Genomic DNA, 21,854 nt, shown 5'->3' with positions numbered 1-21,854 from the left:
ATACCATAACATAGGTGTCGGTAACGATCCTTATTATAAATACTTTTGAGTGTTAGTGTTTGCCAAAGGTATCCAACATGATTGAAATCCTTCGTCAGCAATATTTAATTACCAGGTACCTGACTTTACAGATATTATAGTTCAGAGAAACTAAACAAACTGGTGGCGTCACACAGCATGCACGTGATGGAGCAGGAGCTGTAATCCAAACCTTTCCAATTCTGAGACCTATGAGAGATAGCATGGGATTTCTCACTGTGAAATCAAGCTCCTTGGGGTTACCATCAGGTCCTAACTCTGCCCTGGCCTTCCTAGCTCGTCTCCCTAAGCTGCACATTTCCTTGTCCCGTTTTATGTGAATCAAGCTCCAGCTAAAATTAGCTCACTGAGGCAGTGGTGCGGTTAGTCCTCCAAGGTCCCTGATCTCTCTGGACTCTCGGGGTCATTTATTTCCTCTCGAGATAACATCTTGATGTTTGGTTTTGTCTAGAGGGGGTTTCTTTTCCAGGAAATCCAGGCCCAGAACAAAACGCAACCTCCACCTGCATGTAGACCCAGAACAGCTGAAACCCACTTGGCCTTCATTGAAATCCCCTGGAGGACACAGAATTGTCCATCCCTCAAGAAGGATCACAAGCTCAGTGAGGACCTGCGATTCCAGCAGAAGTATACCTCTCAGTCCCAACTTCAATCCAGAACTGCCCGTCTTGACCCCTCAGCGACCTGGAAGCTGGCCACAGTTGCCCATGCTTTGCAACACATGGGCACTTTCTTCTACCACCCTAACATCAGACAGCAGCTTTCTTTTCATTGAACAAGTGAACTTAATTGTGCGGGTTCTACAACAATTCCTCCAAGTACATGTTGACGTTGATATTTTTCCACTGTGTCAACTTCGGAGGCTCTGTAGACCTGGGACTATGATTTTCATTCTGATATTTAATGCAGCCAAGTAAATCTGAAGATCAGCCTCTTTGCTCACCATGCTTTGTCATTTCTGCTTTCCACACTGGAAAATTCAAAATGCTATTTCTTCCATTTCTATATCCATTCACTTACTGCTACTCCCTCAAATACGTGTGGTGCCCTCGTTAAGCACAAGACACTCTTGAAGGCCCTGGGAAGAAATTAAGTTTCTCTAATTGAGAAGGTTTATCTGAGTAGGAGAGAAAGACAACAAACAGATGCAGACATATCTCAATAACAAGCAAGGTCAGCTGGTAACACGATGAAGGGCAACACAACAGGAGGACCTAGAGTAATCACCAACTTTTGTTGAAGATATTTTACTTTCGAAATGACACTGGTCGAAGCACACTACATAGATTAATTCATTGAATTCTCACATTACTCTGTGTGGCTGATCTATTTGCACTGGATTGAGATGGCAGTAAATTATTTGTTACTCCTCTAATTGAGATGTGGAGTCTAATTCCTCCTCCCTTTGAATCGCGACTGGCCTTATTGACTTGCTTGATGGATAGAGTAGGGCAGAAGAGACCATAAACTAGATCCTGGCCTTGTCTTCTATGTTGACTGGCAGCTTCTGCATGATGCCCTTGGAGCCCTGAGCCGATATGTGAGAGGTCAGATTGTCAGACTGAGACTTCCAGGCCGTGAGAAAGAAGCACACAGACAGAGCAGGTGTAAACGGAGCCGCCACCAATTCACCAGGCTCCAGGCAGCTTGTGAATGAACCCCAGCAGTGTGGCTGGCTACCTCAACCTCTATCTAACTCCGCTTTCTGCTACCTTCTGACTGCCCCAGAACGGCTAAACCTCAGCGAGAGCCGTCACCTAACACGGCCCTACCAACCTGCAGACCAGCAAAGAGAATAATAGTTATTGTTAGTTATTTTAAAAAGTTAAAGTTCTGGTTCTCCGTTATTGTTACGCACAGTGAATTCCCGCAACCTGTTTTTTTTTTTTTTTTTTTTTTTTTACCGTGAGCAGAAAACACCAGACGGAACGAGGTATCTTAGGAGGTTTATCCAGCAGGGCAGGAACAGGACAGCGTGGTGGGAAGGCAAGGGGGAAGAGGAAGGCGGAGGAGCAGGCCGGAAGGAGAAGAGAGAGACAGAGCCGCACCTGGGCCCTTTATGCCCTTCCGGTGAGCCTGCAAGGTGAGGGGGCGGGGATTGGGAGGGATCCGGGCAGGCCCCAGCGGATTGGTGCCTGAGACTGTCACAGGTGATTGCCTAAGAATGATTGGTAAGTGGGCGGGGTTGGGGGAGGGGCTGGGAGATTGGGGGTGGGATTCTCAGGTGAAATGCCGGGTTACATCTGATTGGTGGATGGGTGGACTGGCGGGAATTTCGTGAGCCGTGAGGAAGAGGAAACGGCGCTGGATCCAAGGTAGGATATTTGAATAACTTCTTACTGTTATTTTAAGCTGTGAAACTTCAGGATGTGGTTGTTTTGTACCAGTGCACAATCTGAGAATAATAATCTTCTTTTATAGATGGAAAATAAAGAAAAAGGAAGATTACATAATTTGTGCATCAAATCTTAAAATATACAGCCAAACCCCGGCAGGCTTGACTCCAGGAACCACTTTAGATTACACAGTCGTGGTATCAAAGCCACATTCACAAGGTGCCCGTGAGTGACACTGGTGATTGGTGACTTGTTTGTGCTTCATTTTCTCTTTGGACTCACATTGGTTGACACTCAGGGCCATCTTCTCCTGGATGGGATCCCAGCCAGTGTACTTTCACAAAAGGACCTTGAGGTGTCCTTGGCCCGGAAGTATTATGTTGTCTGTGACCTTTTGTGGATTGTAATCTTCAGAAAAATAAGGAGGGTGTGCAGAAGATTGACCTGCACTAATCTATAATCCTCTCATTGTGTTGTAAAATTATGAGAATTAGTCAAGTGAAGTCAGAAACTGCAAGGCATTTTGATTAAATAAAAGGAGCGCAAAGTAATTTTCTTAAACGGAGGGCAAATAATTGTCACAAAGTAAGATTTCGTGCCACACAAATATGTTACATCCCTTGTCCAATGCACAGAGTTGATCCGGGGATGGGAAATGAGCGGCCGGATGTGTGTCTCCTGATAGTGGTAACTAGCAGGTGGCCAAGCCAGACGGCCCTTCCTCAGCAAGGAAGGGCAGATAAAAGCACAATGCGCCTGGCGAGCCAGGGCGCATGTGTCCCAAGACACTTTTCCTCCGGGTATTTACAGTTTATTTGAGCTGTTTTTATTCTGCAGACATTAGCTACACAACAATAGGACAGCTCATGATGTCCGAAGGGAAAAAAGTTTAAGCACTGCACATCCCCTATCCTCAAGCTTGCCAGGGGAAACTCCCAGTATCCTTGAAACTTTCCTGTCAGACTCTTATCCAATCCTGTGCTGTTTCCAAGCAGGAAATCTGAGGTTCCAAAGACAACTTAACCTCCTGTTTGAAAATGCACCAGGGTGGGGGTAAGGAGAGAGAGGGCCATCTATTTAATTCATAGACCCAGTCGCAAATATAAACAAGTTAATTTCGTTAAGAATGCACAATAAAATTTCACTTAAGCAAAAATCCCCATTATTTATTCTGTCCTGGAGGGCTTCTTATGCATCCTTGAGTTTTTGAAAGTTCAAGTGTTGCATTAGGGAAAAAAAAAAAATCAGCCTAATCACAGAAAGCAGTCCTTAAACAAGAATATCCTGTTTTGTTTCCTGCGTACTCACTGGGGTGGCTCCTCTGAATCCCTGACAACATCCAACTCCAAGAAGAAAACATCAAGACTGCTTGCTGATGCCGGATTTCACAGACAGCACCTCCTCCGTGGGGCGGTGGGCCCCGACCTGTATGCTGACAATTTGCCTACTGTTTACTTTGCAGTTAGAAAAGCAACGCTGCTTTTCTTCGCTGTGCATGGTCTCCATAATCCTAACAGTCATGTTCACTCAGCAGTAAGCCCAAATACATGCTTCCCAGAGGAGTCCCAGATACAGGAGACAGATTAGCATCTCCATGGCTTGATGAGATCTGTGACAGACTCCTCAGCCATAAACATTTGCCAAGTGTGGTCAGTTACTGTGGGAGAACAGTTTTGTTCCTGGGGTGGCAGAAATTTTGCAGTAACATTTGGGCAGTCAATACACTGGCTGGGAGATGCTACAACACCTCCACACCCCTGTTCCCTCTGTATTTCATTATATTTCAGGGGCAGGGGAACCCAATTGTATGCTGAGGAACTAGAGAACTTAAGGAACATTCACGAAATACACATGCCACTACAAATTAACCGTTAGCTAGGTAGGTATTCATCCTCTCTGTCATATTTTGTGGGAAGTACACGTTATTAGCATTGAAACCAGAGAAGTCATTTATCAGTCCACATTCACTTATCCTATGGAAAAAAACGGACGATTTCAGTTCTGGAAAAATAAATCACATCGTTCGTCCCTGTCCCCACTGCCATCTATAAATGAAAATCACCAAATGAAATCCGTTTCCTCTCCGCTTCCAGTTTGTCTCCGTGTTGACAACGGAGTGCGGTGTTGCCTGTTAAATCAGTTCCAGTGTAACCCTGAAACTGATGGCAGGGCTCCAGTCCCCGCCCCTCCCCCATCGCAGCACTTTGAATGTGAATGGCACCGGAGGCTCTCTGGGGCCACATTGGTGGCCCCTCAGCAGCAGCCCCTCTCCTGCTTTCAGCTGGCTTCCCGGCAGGTTGCACCGGGATTTGTGGTGAGTGGCAGCCCTGGAACCACTTTTCATCCTGTCAGGCTGTGGTCAGGCTTAGTGGAGTTTCTTTGTTATTCAGGCCACTAGTAGTCAACTCCCTAGAAAATATCTGCTTTTCTCTTTTTCCCTCCTTAAAGGAAGAAGAGGCAGCTCCTGTCTCGCTCTCCTGTCCTTAACACAAACACAGAACAATCACCAATGTTCCCGGGGACTCTTGAGGGGAGACAGAGAAGCAGGAATATCCCGGATGTTCTCCACACCCCACGTTTCATTTTGATGTGAGGCTGTAAAAGACCTCGGAGAGACCCCTTTCCTATACCTGGAACCAGGGGAAAATCTTCCTAGAGCTTTTTCTTGTTCAAACCGAATCAAACAGGAAAAACATTCAACATGTGAATGTCTGGAGCACAGTGTTGTCTGTTCTTTCAGAATAAATAAAGAATGCCCAAATTAGTAAAACAAAACAAGTAAATGCCGAGGAGGTGGTGAAGACAGTTCTGTGGACCCAGAGGGAGATCTGGAGTTTGCTGCAGGTCTTAAGCCGGCACTTAGCTGTGTTTTGTATTTCATGAATTGGTTTGGGAAAGAAAAAAATAAAGTTGCTAACATTTGATATTGCCAAGTTAGGCTATTAACAAAAAAACCTGACAACAACAATTAACATGGAAACTTTACATCATTTCTGAAAGAAAGGGCATATTAACCTGAGTAGTGGCTCAGGGGGAAGGCACTCTGCTGTAACCTCAGAACACACAGGAGTTGGCAACTTTCCCCCCAGCCTGCCACAAAGGGCTGCAGAAGCGGCCAGTTCTTGCAACACACCCAGCCCTTCCCACCTCCCTGCCTCTGTAGTCTATCCTCTGCCTGGAAGTCTATTCCCTGGGCCATTGGCAGAGCCCTCCACTCAATCCTTGCACAAGAGGCAGGCTGCCCTAGCCACACTCTCCCAGGGTCCCACGGCCACCCACCCTCCCCTTCCTGCTTCCATTTTTCTCTATTCCCTTGGCTGGCCATCATTTTTTTTTTTCAAGTACTTAGGATTTGTGGCATGTGTTTGTGCCTTTTTTCTGACTCCCTGCTAATGGTGGGCTTTAGCTCATGCATTTCCCTCTCTTCCTCCACTTCCCAAATCACAGTCTGTCACACAGAAAGCCTTATAACTCCACTTCTAAATGTGTATAATTTCATTGTCCTTATATATATTTTTTTAAATTTTATTATGGAAAAAAAAGGCAGATCCCCAAAGGCTGTCCTGCACTGCTGGAGTATGCAAGCCATTGTTTGAAGCAAGGGACTGAGGGATGCTACTGGTGTAGGTGACAAGGTAACTCTAGGCAGTGCAGTTTGATGCAGGCGTTTGTTCCTCTAACTGATTTTGAATAGTCTAAGTGAGACTTACATTTCCTAGTACCAGCAATGGTTTGATTGTGGGGTAAATTTTGTTTGATGTAAGGGTCAGAAATAGTCCTTAAACACAGTGTGGCTGAAATTATTGTATTACACAGATTAGGCTTTTGTTGGAGCAGAAAGTTGTAATCTCTTCACTGACCCTTTGTAAGCATCATGGCCGACATTCCTATACAAGAGACAGGCCAGTCTTGACAATAGGATGCTGGACTCTGCCATTGTCCATGCCTGCAATGATGGACATTTGATTGTTTATGAAGAACTGTAGTAATAATATAGGGGAACTCAGTGAGGGGGGATGGGATTGGCGGGGTCGGGGGGAGACAAGCCAACAAGATCACATCCTGGGAGATTTATCTGAATCAAGCTTTGTGTGACATAGGAGGCTTTCAAAAAATGAACGCCCAGTCTGATGAAGAATACACAACTGTTTGGAAATGTGCCAGGACAGAAGGGTATGATATGATCGAGTGATAATAGAATGATGCCAAGGAAGGTCTGACGGGATGCTTCTTGGACTCTGTGTAGCACTTTTTTCTTCCAGAAAAGGGGCAGGACATCTCTGGAATGAGTTCTTAAGATCTACTGTCAGGCAACATAGGTCAGAGCATCTCTTTATAGATGGCTCCTCCTGAGAAAGGCAGGGGAAGGTTAGAGCAATATTTCTAGTCTCTGTGACCCTGCTTGTGGAACAGGCATTCCCGTTTCAATGAATCACTTTGGGGGAGCACGAGGGGTGGGAAATAGGTGGGCAGCAGGTCACAGAGAGACCTTCTGAGGTGTTTCCCGTGTCCTTCAGTTCAAAGGAGTGTGTAAGCCAAGATGTAGTACTTTGTGGGATTTTCTTGCTTCTTAACCTCAGGATGCTGTCCACCCCTTGAATCGTGAATGTAATTTTTCTTAAGCAAGAGAATGTTTACCTAGTCTTAGAGTACAAATGTCTCATGGATAAAAAAGGCAAGAGTGGCCTCCAAGTGACAGAGCACTGAAGTATTATCTCTTAAAATATTCACTATGAAATGCTATAACAAAGCAATCAGGGTCACAGACAAACCTTGCTATAAAGAGGCGTGGGTCATTAGAGAAAAAGTTTGTTATGAAAAGCATTATAAACAATTCCTCAATAGAGATAGCAGGTTTCAAAATGTGAATTTCAAGTTGTTTGCCATTTAGGTTGTTATTTTTTTCTTCCTGGAAAGGAGCTATACCTGGGTCTTGGTGTTCGGAACATGACACTCCAGTCTATAGCACCTAGGCATTTCAAGTGTAAAGAAATTGAGAAAAAAAATGGCAGCAAGATCGTCTATGACCTTCACACACCTTCTGCCCATGAGGCAAGGTCACAGGGACACTCTCTGATCTACCTCGCTTATAAACATCACAAGATTCTTGTGTGAGAATCCTGTCTTATATCTGGAAGAAGAATTTTTTAAAGTATCCTCCCTCACCCGGTTTTGCTCTGCAACCCATTTATTAACTTTAGGTCATGCTCGTTTCTGTCTGGCCAGGTTTCCACATGGCTATTGAGTCTTCAACATCTCACCCCCAACCCCCCAGTACAAGTCCATGCTTTTCCCTGGGTCTTTGGGTCGTCATGTCTGAAGGCTCAATGTCACATAAAACTTGGGTTAAATGAATTTGTTTTGCTTTTCCCTCGTCCATCTGTCTTTTGTTAGAGTTGTCAGCCATGGATCTTGTGATACGTGAGAAAAGGATGTTATGTTTTTCTTGCCTATGGTTTCTGGTACCCACTACAGGGTGCTTGTGACATCCTGCTTCTGAAGTCTGTAAAAAGTTGTCCTGGGATAACTAAAAAACTGGTCAGAAAAAAGCAAAAAAGCTAAGAACTTATTCATTAAGGTCACCTGTCTCAAATCTCTTATCTGGTGAGGAGTAATAGGCAAAGTTTATCTTGACCAACTCAGATTAGTGAGAAATATGCTTAGATACTCTGCCTTTAGTCTCAACGTCAGCCATGCAGCCTGCCTTGGGTAAGGAAAAGTTACTTCTTTTTCTCTCCTTCGCAGGTGTGGGTTCTTTTTGGGCACGTTTGCCCATCTCAAAAACAGAGAAAGAGCCCAAGTAACTGTACATAGTACAATTTTTACATAGATTTTTCTTTTTAAAAAATGTGTCCTATGTTGGAATGGGCACTGTGGTGCAGCAGCCGAGCATTCCATATAGGAGTGCTAAATCCCAGCTACTCTGTTTCCAAATCAGTTTCTTGATATTGTCCTCAGGAAACAACAGAAAATAACCCACTTCCTTTGACCTCTGTGACCCACTTTGGAGCTCTAGATGGAATTTCTGGGTTTTGGCTTTGGCTTGGCCAAGCTTCGGTCACTGCAGCTATTTGGGGATTGAAAGAGTTGATGAAAGATCTCTCATTTTCTTTTTTTTGGCAATCAGTCTTTTAAAGAAATAATATTTTTAACACTAAACTTAATTTCAATGTCTGCTTTTGCTAAGTAGCAGTAATAGTAACACTTGGTATACAAATACGTGAGAACTTGAGTTGATGAAGAAAACGATGGTTTACAGCACAAACAGGCCAGTGGGTATGATCCTGCATGTATTTGTGTATGAGTGTGGTCATACTCGTAGAAATGGATTTCCATTCTTTTTCTTTTAAAGTTTATTGCTTTAGTTAGACAAAGCAACTCATAAGAAAGGAAAGAGGAAGAGAGAAAAAGACAACAAGGAATCAGCATCTATATTTAATAATCTCAAGTTTGACCTCGGACATGGCCAGGGACAGTGATCTGTTGCTGGATCAGTCCTTTTACAAGCAATAATTACAACTAGTGGGGGGGGGGGAATCAAAAGAAATTCTTACAGCATTGGACACATGCTGATTTTGAGTTGGCACCATTTTCTCATCACAACAAATTTATTTCCTTTTTTCATTTTGCATATACTCCTCTAAGGTACCCCCAGATACCGGTTATTATTATCATGACAATAAAATAAGTGGACAGTCTTGAAAAGGAGATCTTTGAACATTTCATTGTTTTGTTTTTTTTTCCTTGCTCTTTAATGCTACAGAATGCCCCAGAGCTCAGGGATTTAGAAAGCCTCCGCTGATTAATCCATCATGGTCTGACACCTGAGTTCCCAGAAACCGAGTATTAGACTTTCTCACAAAGTGACATTTTGGTTGGAATCTTTAAGTCTAAACATATGAATGATCGAGAAAATTGTGTCACAGTAGGTCCTCAAAGAAGAGTTGGGCTTAGTATTTCTATTAATTGCTCCTTTCGTAAAATCAAAGATTTTTCAAGGTCTGAACCACCCAATTCTGACATATCAATATTGTAGCAGTTTCATCAGACGATATTTTCTAAGACAAAGAAATAGCAGGTAAGCGGGTAAATCTTTATGTGGAATTTTATATCCAGTAAATAAGTATAAAATGATAGGTGGTTTAAAGAAAATCAGGAAAGATTTTGGACCATCACCCATGCAACAACGAACTTGTCTTATTTTGCAATATGGAGATTAGAAAAAAAGTAAAGCTTCCTGGGAATAAAAATGTGCATTTATTTTTAAAAATTGCCCAGGCACAATGATGGAGGCAGTGACTTTAGAATAATAATAATAAAAAAGGTATATTGTGGACCAAGTAACTGGAGAAAATGCTCTTAAGCATTCACACAGGACAAAGACCTTCCTGGTATTAAGAACTCTCAATCAGCTTTTCAGCTACACTGTGGTTTATTGTGTGCTTTAAATCAGCTCTAAGACTACACTACATACCATTGTGTCTGTTAGAAAAATCATTATGGTGCAATTAAAAGCAATGTTGTTTCACAGACAAACATGGAATTTTCCTCCGTGTCTCACAGCTGTGCACTTCCTTCGCGCCTCTTGTGATTGTCCACACTTGCGATGGTCAAGAGTTACAGCTGTCGGGAAAACACTCAACAGATGGCGGCTGTGGGGTGATGCGTCCTCCTTTTTGGGATGCTCTCTGACACCCGAGCCCTGGGCCTCTATCAATACTGGAGGGCATCTGACACTTTCCCAGACCATGCTTGGAATGCTCAGTGGCAAAATGCATCTTTCTCCAGAAAAGAAGAGAAATTAAAGCTTCCTCCAAAACACAGTGTTGCAATATAGTGTTAAGGTGTGTTAGGCTTTGACACTTTTTTATTTGTAGAAAGGCATGACTAAAGATCCAGTGGTAGCTAAATCACTTTTCTTTGCTTAGTCCTTTCATTTTCATAAAGCTCTTTGTTTGTTAGAGTAGCTTTTTGTTTTTTAAAAAGAGCAATTGAACCTTGGACTCAGTAATGAAATGACTTGTTCAATGACATTGGCTGTGATGAAATCAGTCTAAGTGGTTTCAGAATTAATTAAGTGGTTCTATTTTACATTTCAGGTAGCATTTTTGACATGAAGTAATTAAGCCCCTATCTTTATTACATATAGGGTATATATGCATGTATAACATTCTTGTGGGCAAAATAAGAGAGGAAATTCATTTCCAAAGATGCTGAGCAATGTTTGTAATAGTGCAAATTCTGGGCTGTCTGGAGGTATACAAGTTAATACAATGGCAGACAGTGTTGACAATAGGAGTTTGCCTGTTTCAATGTCCTGGAAATGGCCTGGGCATGGTTGCCTGCCCACTGAAGCCATCTTCCTGTGCTGTGAATCAGTATTGGCTGTCTTTGGTTTGATCTGAATGCATGTAGCCTTATAAAATCTTAAAATTAGGCAATGTGGTGACCACCATCTTCCATAGGGTTAAATTTAATTTTGTCAAAATTACTGTCTTTCCTGTGTGAACAAAATAGTGTCCTGTGGTTCATGAAGATTGATATTTCCCCGAAAACATGACACTCTGACATTTCTGTTTGTCTATTCATGTCCCAGAAGAGGTAAGCACATGCCTTATATGTTGTCTGTTAATGTATTTGCAAGTTGGTCTCACTGGTTTGTCTCTGAAAGACTCACAGTGGATAAAATACATGGAATGAGAAGCTATCAAAGGAGTCTTTTTAATGATTGAAAGCCCAGGGGCTGGGGGACAGAGGTAGAGACTAAAGGAAACATGCTTCACTTCACAGTGTGGATTTGAAGGGCATTACATACATGCATTTGGGGACAAAATCAATGTTTCACTTATTCTTAGATTGTGATATATGCTGGGCGTTGTGATAGGCACTTTGCATGTATTATTTAATTTGATTTCACTCTCACATACATGAAATAGACAGAATTACTCCCTGTGTTCTGATGAGAAAATGGTGGCATATTTGAGAATTTTCCCAAGGTCACAAGGTAAAATTATTTTACAGATTTTTACAATGTCTCACAAGAATGTATTTCATCTGCACTAAACATTCATGTGAATTTTTGCATATAAGGCCTTCTGACATTGTTGCTGTTGAACACAGATGCTGATTAACAAAACAATGGAAATATGCTTATTTGAATAATAGAATACATCTTCATATCTCTTAAATATATATGTATTTATAAAATTCCATACCAAAAAGAACTTGGAAAGAGTAAAAAGATGCAAGCGCTTTTGAAGGATTCAGGTGACTTTGTAATAAGTTTAATGTTAGGGATTGATTTTCTCTGAAAATTTCATTTGCTTTATGATAGATATAAAGATAATTTTATGATTTACTTCAACAGAAATTAAAGGAAAATTCTTTTATCTGGTATGTGAAATGAGTGTGTAGGTAAAACTACTAAGAAAGTTTGATAAATCTTTCCATAGTTTACAGAAAGTAATAAGCTCCCAGCTGAGACAAGTGTGGCCATGATATGAAAGAATAGCATTTTCAAAATGAACATGCCAGAAAAATGACAGGTAGAACATAATCTGTGCAATTAAATTCTGTGCTTTCCTCTTGACTTCTGAATGTGACAGCTATTGAAGTTTACCTTAATACAAAGCAAGATGACTAGTTGATGACTAGTTAGAAACCCGAAAGTGGGTTCTAGATTTTTCACTTACTCTTTTTTAAATTACAGGACTTTATATGTATATATATAATATATGTACATGTTATATATATGAAATATATGTGTACATGTAATATATGTAATTTTATCACAGGACTTGCTCTCTCTCTGTATGTATGTATGTATATATATGGTGAAAAATAATAACTGAGATGCTCTGTGGTTCCCCCCAGTGTTCCCCACCCTGAGTACCTTCGCATGATGCTGGCATCCAGTGTGACACAGTGATGACAGCACAAACACTTATGTGGACAAGACAAAGCGCAGTGGATCAGAGTGCCACAAAAGCACATGCAGCACAGAGATAAAGAAAGCCCATTGTCTTGTAGCTACTTGCACTTAGGAGTGCACTGCTATAAATCTAAGCCATGCAGGGAGAGGGTTTTATTTCTGTAGCTTCCATCGGAGATTATTTTGCTGCCTAATTCAAGTAGATGAGAAGAGACTAATGTTTATAACAGTCCTAAAACCCTTCGTTGTACATCCATGATTGCACAATTTTAGATGTGAAGCGGTAGAAGCCTTATCTCCAGTTATGATGCTCACATCCCCATAAGTAAGAGAAGGATCAATAGCAAAAGGAAACCAGCAAATTGTAGGCTTTACAATAAATCTGAGGTATTACATGGACATAATTTAAACAGTTGTTTTTCTTTTCCTGAAAAAATAAACACATAATAGGAGAAAAAAATGAGGCTCTAAAGGGATTATGCATTCCTAAATATTTTATAGCTGTGTTAAATGCAATGTTGTGCCTTGGTTCCACTGCGGAATATTTGCTGATGTTCATTTACTGACCAACTGCAAGCTCGAACGATGTTATTTGAGGTTTTTGTGTGGTTTTAGTCTTGGCCCTTCTGTCAGTGTTGCATTGCATGATTGTAAAGAGCAACTCTTTGCATGTGAGAAGACAGATGTTGGTGATTTAAGCAGGGAATGCACCACAGTGCTTTTACTCAGCTGATATTTAATGATTTACCATTTAATGTAGTTCATCTTTCATAACCCTGAGTTCAAACAAAAGCAGCTCCTATTAGGGATGCAATAATATTGAACTTCCCACCAAGCTTTTTTTGTAGCTTTAGCTCCTGGAATCATCTCGCCTTCCCTCTAAGCATGGCTACTGAGGGAGAGGGACCATTTACTTCCGGGCAAAAGAGTCTTGGACAGAATGTAATTATGCCAGATAAAGACTTTCAAATCAAAAAGTATAGTAATATCACTCTGCAACTTCAGAGGCCCAAATAGTGTACTTTATCTCATTAGCAAAAGAACACACAGGAAATTCAGAAAACACATGGAAAGTCATCCCTGGCTGAAATCAATTGAAAGGGTGGAGGTGTCCCTGCTTTCAAACCCTTGTGAGAAGCATACTTTCTTGTAATTTCTATTTGATTTCATTAATATGGGCACATTTCCAGTAAGATATTTGGAAAGGCTTCTTGACCTCTGGTTTTAAAAGACATTTAGGTGGATAAGGAGATACAGATATTCAGATGGGTGGAAAGACAGATAGCCAGAATATTTAAATAAGCCTTTCAAGAAGCTAAAGTTCAGAGTCAGACATCTAATGAGATGAATTCTGGAGAGACAATGGCATCCAATATGCTGATGAGAATTGTGGCATTATTATAAGATACACTGTTTTAAATACATTTTTTTCCTATCAAAAGCACTTCCCAACTCAGCAATCTATCTTTACTTTGGTGTTATTATTAAGTGATTGGAAAGCAGATTTGAGATTTTCATTCAGTTCAGTAATGTGCACACCTTTGTAATTATATCATTAAAACAGTCACGGGTATAATTGTGCTGCACCTTGCATTACCCTACTACAAAATTGTTGAGCTCAAGCTCCTGTGTCCACTTTTGAGGCTGAGTCCCAGCCTGGTTTGCTATCACCCCAGTGGATGACTGGATTTTCAGCTTCATCATTATAACTGTGAGTTCTGTATTTACTTGCACTGTCTAACAGATCTCTGTGTAAGGAAATGGATACAGCCATGTATAGAATCGAGAGCCAAATTATCATGATTTCATTTCTAAAAGGAAAGATCCAAATATAGGTTTCATTTTACATAGATTTCTTTATAGAAATTGCTGTAATTGGAAATCGGCTATTAATGTAGCAACCTTAAGCTAGAGTTTGATTTTGAATCTTATTTAATTTCATCCTTTCCATCTAAGTACAGACAAGTATTCTATTAGATTTTTATATCTCTGTTAGCTCAAGCCCGTGATGTATAGTTCTAATCTGAAGAACCACAGAAATGCCACCACAGAAGCAGCACAGGGTTTTCTCAACAAAATTTTATTATAAGTGTTTCCAGGCACATGGACTATTATTATGCAGAGATGTATATTTAAAAGTAAAGGCCTCAAATACTTTTGTGCTTTAAAACATTTTTTGTTTGTTTTTAGAGGGACAGATAGTTCATTCCACTTTTGCTAGCCTTAGTATAGATAAACTTGTAGTTGTTATCAGACACTAGATTTTCTGAAATAGGTAGAATCGATTTCAGTGTTTCGTAAGGTAGATTATTTAAGTGAGTGTTGTTAAATAGTCAATGAAAGTGAGCATTTCATGATTTACTATGACCACAAGCTGTTTTCCAGCAAACGTCTTAAAATATATTTTTTAAAAGGAAGAGAGCAATAAAAGTAGAAATGATATTGCTATACAAAAAAAGTGTCTACGTGGTTCCACTTGTGACTACAGGTGACAGGCATGGTTAATATCTAGCAAAAATTTTCTAATACAGCTTGAGGAGTGTTGGGGAAAAAATTGGCAGATTGCATAATGATGATATGCAAATTAGAAAAGAAATATATCAAAGCTTCTTAAAGGAATGATAATTCAACTTTACAAGTGAAAAGAACATGTCTGGAACTCAATTTATGAAATAATAAACATTTCCGTGGGAGAAACGCAGACCCTTACACGTGAAGTAAAGCCTCGTCCCAGATGTCCTCTCTGACCTGACCTTAAATAACGTTACTGTGTTCTCAATCTCTCTCATTGTAGGGAAGGAAAGGTGGTAACTTTTCTCACCCATCCAAAGCATCATGACTGATACTCCTCTAACAAAAGACAGGTTAACAAGACAAAAGCAAAACAAATTTATGTCATCAACATGTTGTGTGACATGGGAAACTTCAGAAATGAAAACCGAAAGACTTAAGGAACACGATCTGTCTTTATGGTTAGGTTCAGTGAAGGATGGAAGCTTGCGTAGACATGTGATTTGATAAAAAGCATAATCCAATGTTATAGACCGAGAAGGGGAACCGTGCAAGGACAGTCGGTTCTCATCTCTTCTCTGTCTCCCTGTGCAACAGTTCTTCCTCCCAGGCAAGGTGCAGGAGCCCTCTGGAATGAGGATCTTAGGACCTACTGTTTCTCAGACAAGGGTGGCCAGGAGTATTTTTGTAGGTAGCTGGTAGGCAAATGAAAGTTTGGAGTCATGCTGCTTCATTTTATGGCTAGTTTTGAATTCTAGGTTCTAGGATACCCCTTGGGGAAGAGGAATTCTAGGGTCTGTGGCCTACCTTCTGGAAAAGAACCGACTAAGAGAAAGAATGACAAGAGGCAGAGAAAAGAGAGTTGAAATACACAGTCTTTTCATTTTTTAAGACCCTTTGAGCAGTAAAGCATCGTTCTTTGGAATATTGTCTTCTGATCCCAGCAGCATGATGGGGTATAGGTAAGGTATTCCTGATACAGGGAAGAAGTAAACCTCACTTCTCTCATGGTCTTATAAAGTTATAGAATAACTCCTGGAATAGTTTGAAGCAAAGATTACAAAAAAGGAAAATATGCCTAGTGCAGATTTTTGATGGTTATTTTATGCAAAAAGAGTAAGGTAAGATTAATGATCCAAAATTAATGAATTATTACAAACTGATAATTTAACAATAGTCATTATTTTACGATCCAAGCGTGCATTTTCAAAAAGATTTTGTATTTGGTCTTTATGTGTATATTTATCCCCTTCAGGAGAATTCCAGAAATCATATACGCATATACTCCCAGTGGTATGTAACAGATTTTGTTGTAATTACAAATGCAACTCAGGAAAAAGTAAATTATACTTGATAGGCAAAAATAATGGAGTTGAGTAAGACATTGGTTGTCCGTAGAATTCAGCATGTCATGAAAAGAAAACCCCCTTTAACGTAGAAGGCAGTGATTCTTAATGCATGTTTGGAGGACTACTTGTCTGTGAATTACCTGGGAAACGTGTTGGAAATGCTTCCGATTCCTGGGATTCATGCCAGATCTACAGAGCCTGATTCCAGGGAATTAAATTCAGAACCCATTTCACTACAAACACAATCACAGATGGTTCTTAAGAATGGACAACTTTCAGAATGATTCTCTTAAGGAAATCTTCAGCCTACGTGAGCACTTGGGACCACTGGCCAAGTCAGAGTAAACTAGAAGAATGAAATAATTCTGAATACACGGATGCAGGAGACGTTAGTTCCGTTTCTGCATTTAGTCAGTTACCTCATATAGAATGGACATTCAGCTACTACATGAAAAGACATGTGGAATTTTATCAATTACTTGAGCACAACTATCATTTGCGTGCAAAATATGCACGTTAGAGTGGTTATTACGATTAGAAATATTCAAGGGAAATTGGTTGCTTATTTCCTACTTATAGTCAGTAATACTTTAAACATGAGAAGATAAACACATGAGTTATTGAGTTATGATTAAGTTTCAGATGTCGTAGCAAGTAGGACACAAGGTCACTTATAACCATAAAATCTTTAGAAACATTGAATCTGCTATCATCAATATAAATTTTTCTACCTTTAATTTTTTTCAAGCCGAAAGGCAAATTAGAGTATGCATAGCACAGTTTTATATTTAGGAGTAACTTTTCTACACTTGAAATAAGAATGTGAATGTTTTTACCCTTACACACTTGCCGAAAGTAAGATTACTTCTGTTTTAGCGATGAGAAAAATGAGATACTCATTTTCACAGCTTTATTCATGCATTAATTTATTCAGCAGGTACTTTTTGTTACCTATCCCATGCATGGATAAATAAAGGGTGAGATCTTTGGAGCACCCATAACTTGAAATATTGAGCAAATAGGTTTATAAATACAGTACATCACATTTTATGGATGATTAGAAATGATCAGGGATTACACTTTGTATTCTTAAACCTTTTCCTTGAGTCTTCTTGGAGATTCACATAATTTAACAGGTGAACTTGGCACTTGAAGGTGAAGGTCAGGGATTAGCTATGAAAGTGCTGTCTCCAATGGTATTTCAGGACTAGCCCAGAAGGAAGTTTTGCCTTCTATCACAGATGGTTACCCACCGAAGTCGGGAGGCTCTGATTTGGGTCATACTCGCTGGGAGTATTTGTGAGCAAAAGGTATTAGCATTTGCATCTCATTCTCTCTTTGTTGAACTGAGCTGTCACAGGGTTAATAAACATGCACCCAAGTGTTTACAGACCCATCATCATGAGCTGCAGGGCTATTTCCCCTTCCTCTTATCACGTCCACCCCACTATTGTTAAACTGGGTGTGTCTGCATCCTGCTTTTTTGGTAATCATCTTTCAAATATCTTTTAAAAAGTTTTATCTACCTAATTAATGGACTGGCCGCCAATATGTGAGGCTGCTATTGTATAATTTTAACAAAGAGATTATATGAGCACACACACTGTTAATTAGGAAAGTGATGAGTTGATGAGGTATTTGGCAATAGTGGAAATCAGCAAGTCATTAAAAATTCGTCCATAATACTATTAATTTGCTTGTAGTAGTCTTCTAATTGCAACACATAAAGACCATTGTGGGTTGTATTTTACATTAAAATGTATCAGACTCGTCCTTTCTGGTTAAGACAATTAAAATTTCCGCGGCTTGTGTATTTGAAATAGCACATAGCCCTGCCTTTAGGTAGACAAGCTTCTGAATGTTCAACTTCTTGTTCCGAGAGGTGATCAGGACCCTAAAACATGTCTGCTGTCAGTGGGTGGCATTGTGTAGTCTAGACGACGTTACAGAGATGCAGGTGCCTTGCGAATAACCAGATGGGAACTGGAAGATGATCAAACTTCCTGCCAGACCCTGTGAGTCAAACAGGAATGACCAAGGATTTTCCTCTGAATCCGTGAGAGGGAAGCCGAGTTTTTCAAGTTTTACATAGCAAACGACGGTAACGCCTTACACAGCTTCCTTCTTAAAGACACAAAACCTGTTTTCTAGAGCTTTTCCAATCGTCAAAAAAATGCAGCCAGAGTCTGCGATCAGACTCAGCAGCCGCTTAATAGTGCCAGAGACACTGAGGAACATCCAAAACATTTCCTTCAAGCACAGTAACTGTCTTCCAGAAGCACAGGGATTTCTTGACACCGACTCAGAGGGGAGAGCGCCACCTATCGATCACGGCCGCGGTGTTGACGGCAGTTGGAGGTCCCTGCCTCTCAAGACCCTCCAGCCCCACATCCTATTTTCCCCTCAGGGAGCTGCACGTGTAAGGTTCTGAGGCAGTCTCAAGTTCACCTAAGTGTGCTCGCATTACCCTTCATAATTTGAGGAAAATACATGAATTTTAATCAGTTTTTTTAAAAAAACAATTGAACCTCTCTTCTGGTTTGCTAGAATGGAAAAAAGAAAAATCACTTTTATTACCTTAAAGATGCCAAACAGTGCCATTTTATTACTGTGGGAAGCTGGAAGTCATTTCCGAGCTCTTTTGGCAAGGGGGCTATGTGGAGCATCCAATTCAGTCCTTTAAGTGTCTTCTGAGAACCAACACACAAACTCTGATTTACCGTCTCCAGGAGTTAAAGGGACCCTTTCTACCCTGCAACCGGAGAAAGGAAGGTGAAGCACGGCTCCGAAGCATCCCAATGAGACGCCCAAGAACAAGAGGCGTCCTGGAGAGGCGAGCCAGAGGTAAAGAATGCCTTGGTAACCCACATTTTCCAACATGTAATTTCTAATTTGCTAAAGAATTATGTTGGCAACCTTTAAAAAGTTGTGATGATTTTTGTACACTGATCCATTAATCTTCAGGCCACGACCACTTAGTGATCCTGTGGCTGCACCCACATCCACCCAGAGCTCCTTGCTATTTGCATGTGGGATAGATGTTGGTACAGCTCCACAGCAGATACAAAATATGCACGTAACATATGCACACGTGCCTGAGTGTACACTGGTACATGTACGGAGATTGTAGAAGGACTCAGAGTTTGCAAACACATATTAAGTCAAATAAACAAAATTAGAATCAAGAGAAGATTTTAGGTTATTTTCAAATTTACATAATCAAGAGATAGAAAGGCCCCGGGCACTTCCATGCCATCATGGCAACAAGCAATCATTTGAATCTTTGTGTTCCTTCGCAGAATCAAGTCTCTAGTTGTGTAGTCATGTAATCTGAGGGGTACAATTACTTTAAAGTATTTGACACATTCATACAATTTGCCCCCAGTTGTATTTTTCTTGAATATTTTAACTGACTAGATAGTGCATTGGTCTATATCATAATCATTTGATGATTGGAGACAAAAACCAGCAAGAAGAAAATAAGATATTTAAATACTGGTCAGGAAATATGTTTTACTCTTTGTGACTGGCCCTGTTCTGGATACATTGTGGACTTTGTGTTAACACCTGATTCAAAGAATAAATGAAAAAATATACCTCTGTGTGAAATAGTTACATCCAGAACGAGATACTATCTGATAGAATACAATGAAATTCAGTAATTGTCAAAAATCAGTGAGTTTCTGACTTCGAGTCAAAAGAGAACCTTTTTGTTTGCCTTTGTGTTTTTAAACTTTCATGAGTAATTGTCCAAAAGCAACTGTTAAAGTAATAGATACTTTCTTTTTCTGCTTAGGAACAACTGAAGATCATTTATAAATCAATGCTGCTCTATTATTATGCTCTTGGCAATTATATTCATCAGCTCTGTCATGAAGGCTGCCATAATGGTGACAACTCCTTACAATGTTGTGACTTCTGGTGAGTAAAAGCATCATTCTTTGTCCTCCTCTGTCGGGTTAGGTAAGTATAATCTGATCCATGGAGTGGATATAATATTGAGTTATTGAAAATATTATGTGGTCTGCTCTTGGTTAGTTCTAGGATGATAGAGCTACTCTGGAGTAGAAATTCACATTTGCAGTAGGTTTAGGACTCCATGTTGCTTTCTGTGCAAGATCTAGTAGGGGTAATTGAGGCCAAAGCTGAAGTTACACCTGTCAGGCAAATGGCTAAGGAAAGTGGACGGTTCTACAGTAGAGCCAGGAATGCTGTGCTGCTCCTTGTTCCAGGGGTAATCAGGGCACACAATGCCTCCTTTCCCTTAACAAGAGTGATATAAGTGCAAAAGCTACATACATAACAAAAGAGCAGAGAATATTTCTGAGAGTAAATTTAATCTCCATCCTACTGAGTCATTATTAATGTCCATTAAAAGGAAGCAAGAGAGAAAGGAATGATATTCAAAGATAAGATAGGACAATGATTGGGTTAAAATGTTTCTCTTTTAGAAATATGTCTACAAAGCTATATCCATTTATACCTGACACATTCATTGGATTGAGTCATCAATTTCCTGCATGTATATGTCTGTTTATTCTTTTATATTTCCATTTATCCATCAGATCATTCATCTATCGTAAAAAAAGTACTTAGAAATCATTTTATTTTTTCATTCACTCGTAAATGAAATCTTGGTGTTTTTAGTGGCTACTTCATGATAAGCGTTATCACTAGTGATGCAGACGATGGAGTGACTTCCTCCAGCAGGCTGTCAGTCTGATAGGGGGATGGGCAAGTCTATCAGTGTGAAACAGTGTGATAGAGATTACGTTAGCACTACCCTGTGAGAGTAGAAGGGCTTCCAAAACAGAGCTATGTATCTGGAATAGCTAATACTTACTAGTAAGAGTTAAATGGTTAAGAAGAAGATGGTTCTAGATGAGATATATCGTATATAAAAGTGTCCTTAATAACTAGTGCTCATTTATATTTGCAAAACAATCAACTAATAAAACTGAACTCTATTACCCACACTGTGACACAGTGATTCAGATAACAATGACTTGAGGAGGCCAAGAGCTTAGGGGTTACCTGCACTGCCTCTGAAAGTACAATTCCCAGGTCTGAATCCTGAATTTTAGTGTATCTGATAGCTTGGGAAAATTACTCTGCTTTCTTACATCACATGCTTCCTTTTTTCAAACTGAGAATAATAGTATTCTCTTTTAGTGAATATTAAATGAATTCATATGTATAATATAGATGTGTATCAGGCATGCAATAATTTCTCAATATACATTAGAAAGGATGATATTTTCCTTTGGTTAAAATGCTCTCATTGTTAAAGATCATACAAGATAATCACCAACTTCTTTTGGGATGCCCATGAAATATCACAAACTCAGACTTAATTCAGAAGCCAGAGATAACATCTTTGCTAAAACTTAAATCTGTTTGCTGCAAGAGACAGAAAACCACTAGAAAGTGTTTTGGATGCACTGAATTCACTCTATGTCTTTGCTACCTTGTAACACTTATGCCTTTAGCAAGTTGCTAAATGCCTTTGCCATTGTTTCATATTATACATGGGAATGCCAATTAGATTTGTATCTTTCTCCTGGGGCAGTGGGGAGCATTAAGTAGGGTGGCAGGTGTAAATAGTACTGGCATCACCAAAACGTTTATTTTAATATGCAACAAAAAGCCTCTGTTAGAATGTTCAGAAAATACATAATGACTAATCTA

Source organism: Ochotona curzoniae, unplaced genomic scaffold (genome assembly GCF_017591425.1).
Source record: "Ochotona curzoniae isolate NIBS_2020 unplaced genomic scaffold, NIBS_Ocur_1.0 contig_4612, whole genome shotgun sequence".
Taxonomy (NCBI): Eukaryota; Metazoa; Chordata; class Mammalia; order Lagomorpha; family Ochotonidae; genus Ochotona; species Ochotona curzoniae.
Note: the sequence above shows the minus strand (reverse complement) of the source record.